The sequence below is a fragment of the Rhinolophus ferrumequinum genome, chromosome 7 (assembly GCF_004115265.2).
Source record: "Rhinolophus ferrumequinum isolate MPI-CBG mRhiFer1 chromosome 7, mRhiFer1_v1.p, whole genome shotgun sequence".
NCBI classification, from domain to species: Eukaryota; Metazoa; Chordata; class Mammalia; order Chiroptera; family Rhinolophidae; genus Rhinolophus; species Rhinolophus ferrumequinum.
The window spans coordinates 33,868,878-33,874,444 of NC_046290.1; the positions used below are offsets into that span (position 1 = coordinate 33,868,878).

Here is a 5,567-nt window from a genome sequence, read left to right on the forward strand (position 1 = left end):
AGGCAAGGTCACGAATGATCTGTGGACAAGTATGAAGGAAGGGCTGACGGTATCACATAGTCGTTGGCTTCAGTGTGGTTGGGCCCCTGAATCAGTGGCTGTTAACTGCCTAACTCCTCACTTCTTGCTGCTTACCTCTGTTAATCGCCATACAACTGAATGCATTTCTAAGTGATAAGTGTGTGCTTCTCAACTTTTATACCCAAGAACCCCTATTCATAGAGGTGCAGTGACGTGGAACATGGCCTCCCATCAGCAAGAAACGCCCTCATATTTTATCTGAAACACATACACACACACATACACGTAGTATTCTATTTCATGACGTACTGATGTTTGTAGTAATTTATTAAAAAATATTTAAATGGTCATCAAGAACAAAGTTTTGAAAACACCCTTTCTCCTCCAAATGATAAAATTGATGCTCTGGCAAGAGGCATCCTGGGGCTTTAAGTAGCCCCTGACGAACTTCCTATGCCCTCAGAGGTACACATACCATAGCTTGGAAACCATGAATAAAAAGAAGCAGCAGGAGATAATGGGAGGTACAGCTGGGAAATGATCGCATTGAGGATGCCAGGCTAAGGAGTTGAGACCAAATTTCTTTAGAAATGAGACATATCACAGAAGCTGGAGCATCAGGGAGATTATGCAAAACCACAGTTTTAGGATGATTAGCGTGGTGGCAGGACTGGAGCTGAGAGAACCACTAGACATGGCAAGCAGGTGAGAGACTGTTGTAGTGTATCAGGTAGGACTAACGTTTTCGTTGAGGCAAAAATTGGAGCCCAGAAATATTAAACAACTTGCTCACAGTCAGTTAGCTAGTTAGGATTAGGATTTAAGTCTCTGTTGTTTTTTCAGTTACACCAAGCTGAAACAAGGAGAAGGGATGCAATAGATGAAAGCAGATGTAGGGATGGAGTGGGATCCAGTAAGAGCTGAGCGCTTGGCCTTCCTGCAGGCATGTGGAAAATGGAGAGAGGGTGGCTGCAGCTCTGGGAGGCCCGGAGTAAGAGCAGAGGAGTCACAGACGTTGTTTCCTTCCATTCAGTTCTGGGTTGTGTGTTCAGGAACCAAGGAAGTGGCTACAATACCACATGTAGTTGTTGGAACTCCTAAGAATTGCTGGAGCCTGCGGTGTGAAGCAAACTAGGTTGGATCCAAGCCTGACACAAAGCAAGAGGAATGCCACGGATATGCAAGTTAGTTTGCTCATTATTACACAAAAACGCCATTTGCTCCCAGGCTAGCTGTAATTACAGCTCCTCACTGTAGGAGAGTCTGGGCAAATCAATGGGCTGTTTCTGGATGTCAGATGAGCTCCATGATTGCACGTCTTTAACCTAAGCCCATTAATCAAGTCTGATGACTTAATTACTGTTGAAACAAACATGTCAATTGCAATGTGATACATCACAAACATCTCTATGTCCCAAATGCCAGGGGAGTTACACAGAGAAGAAAGGACAATTTAGCCTTTCTTTAAACAAAGGCATTCTCCCTTTGTATAACCAGAGATGGGAGATAAGATCTGAGTATTTGTTCACTGGCTTCTGTGCTGGAGATGCCAAACATTTCCTTGCTGTCCCCCAGACCCCACAGCAGAGGCCCCAGGGCCCTACCTTCAAATGCAGCAGACGGTCAGCCCTTGCTGAGCCCATCCAGTTTTCCAGCTGTGTACTTGGAAAGAAGAAGCCATAATTAGCTTAATGCCATGTAGACCAAGGAACCGAAGTTGCTGTTGTGGGGTACCATTTTGGACCTGATCTCTGGGGAGCCCAGTATGAATCAGATGTATAGCAGCGGTGAGATGCTCCACTGCCTCAGGGGAGAGATGGTAACTAAGAGAATAGGTGACTTGGTTTCAGGTGCTTTCCCGTTGTCTGATAAGGCCTGCTTTATTTACTGCTCTGGTCCTCCTACAAGACGTCCCTGGATGCTTTGAATAAATTTCTATTCACTTCTGAGCTTGAGGGGTTTCTATCTCTTGCTACCAAACACTCTTCTTTATTAAGATACCTACTCTGTGCAAAGCCACGTGCTGTGGGAAGAATGATTAACATAAGGTAGCTACGTGATCCTTTCAAAATACCCTACCATGTCTTTTGTTTCTTCATACTTATATCCATACTCATCTGCTGTTCTATTTCACTAACCATATCATTTAAGCTGTTAATTATTTGCTAATTATTCAAAGTTTGTTCATCTTTCTTCTCCAATTAGACTGAAAATGCCCTAATATAAAAAACCATGTCATATATGTTTTCTGCACCCCCTAACAGTGCCAGGGATGGTATTTTAGCCAATAATTATATTAATTTTTTTAGTTAAATAGGAAAGAAAGTGAATACAGAATCAGGAGCCAATGTAGTTATTTACTTTAATAAGTACAAGTTTCACTTATTCCCTCCTTTGTCCATTCATTTGTCAGTCACTGGTTCACTTAAATCTATCTGGTAAGTGGCTTACAGTTAGAGAGATCAGGAGAAACTAGAACAGTTCGAGCTTCTTGAAACCACCCAATGATATAATGGTCTGGAAAGTAGGAATGAAGAGGAAAGTACACTGTGAGACTTTTAGGAGTAAAATCAACAGCACTTAGTGACTAGAAGGACGGTCATTAATCAAAGATGGGGAAAAATCTTCGTATGTTCCCAACAGGACTTGCGTGGCAAGGTCCTGGAGAGGGTGTGGGCTGGCTGGAGGAATATTGCAAAGAGAATTGTCCTCCTTTTCAAGGAACTTAAGAAAAAAACCAAAATACAAAAACCCAAACAGTAATTTTTAAATATAGGAGTCAAACAAAAGAAATATATTTTGCTTAGGAACAGGGTATGTTTTGCATTTGTCACATGGACCCAAAAGTCTCCTGTCAGTAATGTATTCCAACACGTGAAGACTCATTTAATCATTTAATGAGTTCATATAGTCTGGCTCAGGTCATGCTGGCTGGAACACACACACACACACACACGCACGCACGCACACACCTACACACAGTTTCATGGCACGCATTTGTCTGATGGGGAATTATAAAACTGATCAATAAAATAAAATAAAAGACACTTACAGAACAGCTCTGCAAAGTGCAGCGTTAACAAATATTAGCCTCTGTCATTTGCCCTTGTTAAGCTTGACTATAGATCTGTATTCTATATATGCTTTTGAAGAATTGCCATATTAAGCAGGTCTCGAAAGGTTTGTTTTAATGGTACTTAAGAAAAATCTGGAATTCATGAATTAAGAAAGAGATGGGCTATTTGGCTTTTCAGTGAGACTACACACTCTCTTACTCTCTTTTTTTGTTAGGAGCTTACCGTGTTTCCCTGAAAATAAGACCTAGCCAGACAATCAGCCCTAATGCGTCTTTTGGAGCAAAAATTAATATAAGACCCAGTCTTATTTTACTATAAGACCCGGTCTTACGTTATTTAATATAATATATTATTACTATATTATATAATATATATTGATATAATATAATATATTATTACTTATATTATTTACTATAATATAAGACCGGGTCTTATATTAATTTTTGCTCCAAAAGATGCATTAGAGCTAATTGTCCGGCTAGGTCTTATTTTCGAAGAAACATGTACTTTTACAGTTTAAAATTCACATTCATGGTTTTAAAGCTCCTAAGAGCCAAGGAATTCTAGCCCTTAATTATTTTATTCATTCGATAGGTAGGTAAAACACACACCTTATAATTGGGCTTAAAGACTGGGAATAGATTTTTTTTAAGTGTGCTAAGATTTCCAGCCAATTTATGTATTATCTCCAAGGCTCTTTGCCAGTATAGATTTGTCTATAAATTACAAGTGCTGAAAGAGAAAAAAATGGTCACTTTTTTCATTTTTTCCAAAAACACTGATTGAGCACCTCCTAAATGCCAATCTAAGACAGCGTTTGAGAAGAACGAGGCACACTCTCTGAGTACAAGGAACTCACAAGCAGAGGCATTCAGCCAGGGTAGAAGCGTGATGTTTTTTGGAGAAATTCAAAAACCAATTTTCAATGTACAGTAGGAGATAGCTTAGGACTTTGGGCCTTTGCTTTGGAGGAAACTTTGTTCAAAAGTGAGCAGTGACTGTCCTAAGTGGTCTGAAGCTGGGGCTGGGGTGCCCCAGGAAAAGCCCCTTCCGAGGGGCTTAATGGAGGAGGTGGGACTCGAAAAGGATGCTGGGGAAGCATTGGAGTTAGAAAAGGACAGAAGGGGTAAAGACCTATCAAAAAAGCTGACCTCTAGCTCCAAGGAAGCAGAGGGTCGTTTAAAGAGGAAGATGGGATTAGAGTGGCCTTTTCAGCCAGATAGCAGTGGATCTTTGAATTCCATGGCCTAAAGTCCATCTCAGTTCTCGTCTATATCCTCTCTGTGTCAGGAGGAACGTCAACAAACCCTGAGTGAAGTTCCGTGCCAAGTTATATTTGGGAAGACTAATCTGGTTCCACTGTGTGGGAAAGATCAGAAGCGGAAGACAGTGGAAGTGGGATGTAGGGACCAGTTCAGAGTCGTTGTCTAGGAATGGAAGGAGTGTGTTAGGAATTTAGCTGGGATTGCTGTTGCACCCTGAAGTTAGAGATTCCAGAGCAGCACAGTGCTGAAAGGGGGATTTAAAGAACGTGACCAGGACGGGTTCACTGGGAGTGAATGAAGACAGATGTCTCATCTGGCTTCCTCCTGGGCTCTCCTCTTCCCCGTGGGTTTGCCCCCTCCCCTGCTCCTGGGGTACATGGGGAGCTTCCTGCTTACCATCAGTCAACAATCAACAAAAAAAGATCCCAAATCTGGTGAAGGCTAGCAAGGTTTGTTGGCAGCTGACCATCCTGAGGATCTCTTATCCAGATGGAGCCTCCCCCAATCAGCCTCCCTATTACACCCCTCCACATGGGCATGCTGGCTTCATTTAACTCAATCTCTGTTCAGTTACTGTTGCAATGTAGCAAAACATCTAATTGTCATTTTCCGTTCAGTCCTAAAGATACAAAGCATGCTGGGTTAGGGGACAAACCCAGTGACATTGCTGCAATCATTACACCCTCCGCTTACTCACCTTACTCACCAGACTGAGCTCAGGGGCACTGCCAAGGTGGTGGCACTTCCAGTCCTTTGCAGAGCATCAGATTCGGGGACCCAAGAGCCAAGAAAGCCAGCATGTTCAGATTGCACATGAGTATTCGTCTACACCCCTGACACAGAACTTGGAACAGGGCCTCCCTGGAAATGGGAAGTAGAGAGCTTTGGAGTAAAACTCAGTTCACGGGTACAACTCTGCTTTCCTTTCAAGGCTTCTGGTCATCTTGGTAAAAATTGGGAAAGTGAACAGGCCTCTGGAGCTATGCATCTTGGTCCCATATCCTTCACTACATTTCTAAAAATCTCTCAGAAGGCAGCACATGCCTGTATCTTAAACTGAAATTATTTGTGACCAGGTCAGAACAGTCACAAGGCATCCCATGAGCATTGACTAGAACAGTTCATGACACAAAATTAGATCCTTTCAATGGTAACATGTTTTTTCAATTTTATGTTTATATTATTTTGTTCTAAATGTGGAATC

The 5,567-nt window shown here is 42.0% G+C and overlaps 1 long non-coding RNA gene across 1 annotated transcript; it reads right to left on the reverse strand.

The window, feature by feature from the left end:
* Positions 1 to 344: 344 nt before the first annotated feature.
* On the reverse strand, positions 345 to 5,365 carry LOC117024993 (uncharacterized). The gene is made up of 3 exons (XR_004423540.1): positions 5,061 to 5,365; positions 1,626 to 1,683; positions 345 to 1,169 (listed from the first exon to the last, which is right to left on the reverse strand). It is a non-coding gene; the product is annotated as an uncharacterized LOC117024993 (long non-coding RNA).
* Positions 5,366 to 5,567: the final 202 nt, after the last annotated feature.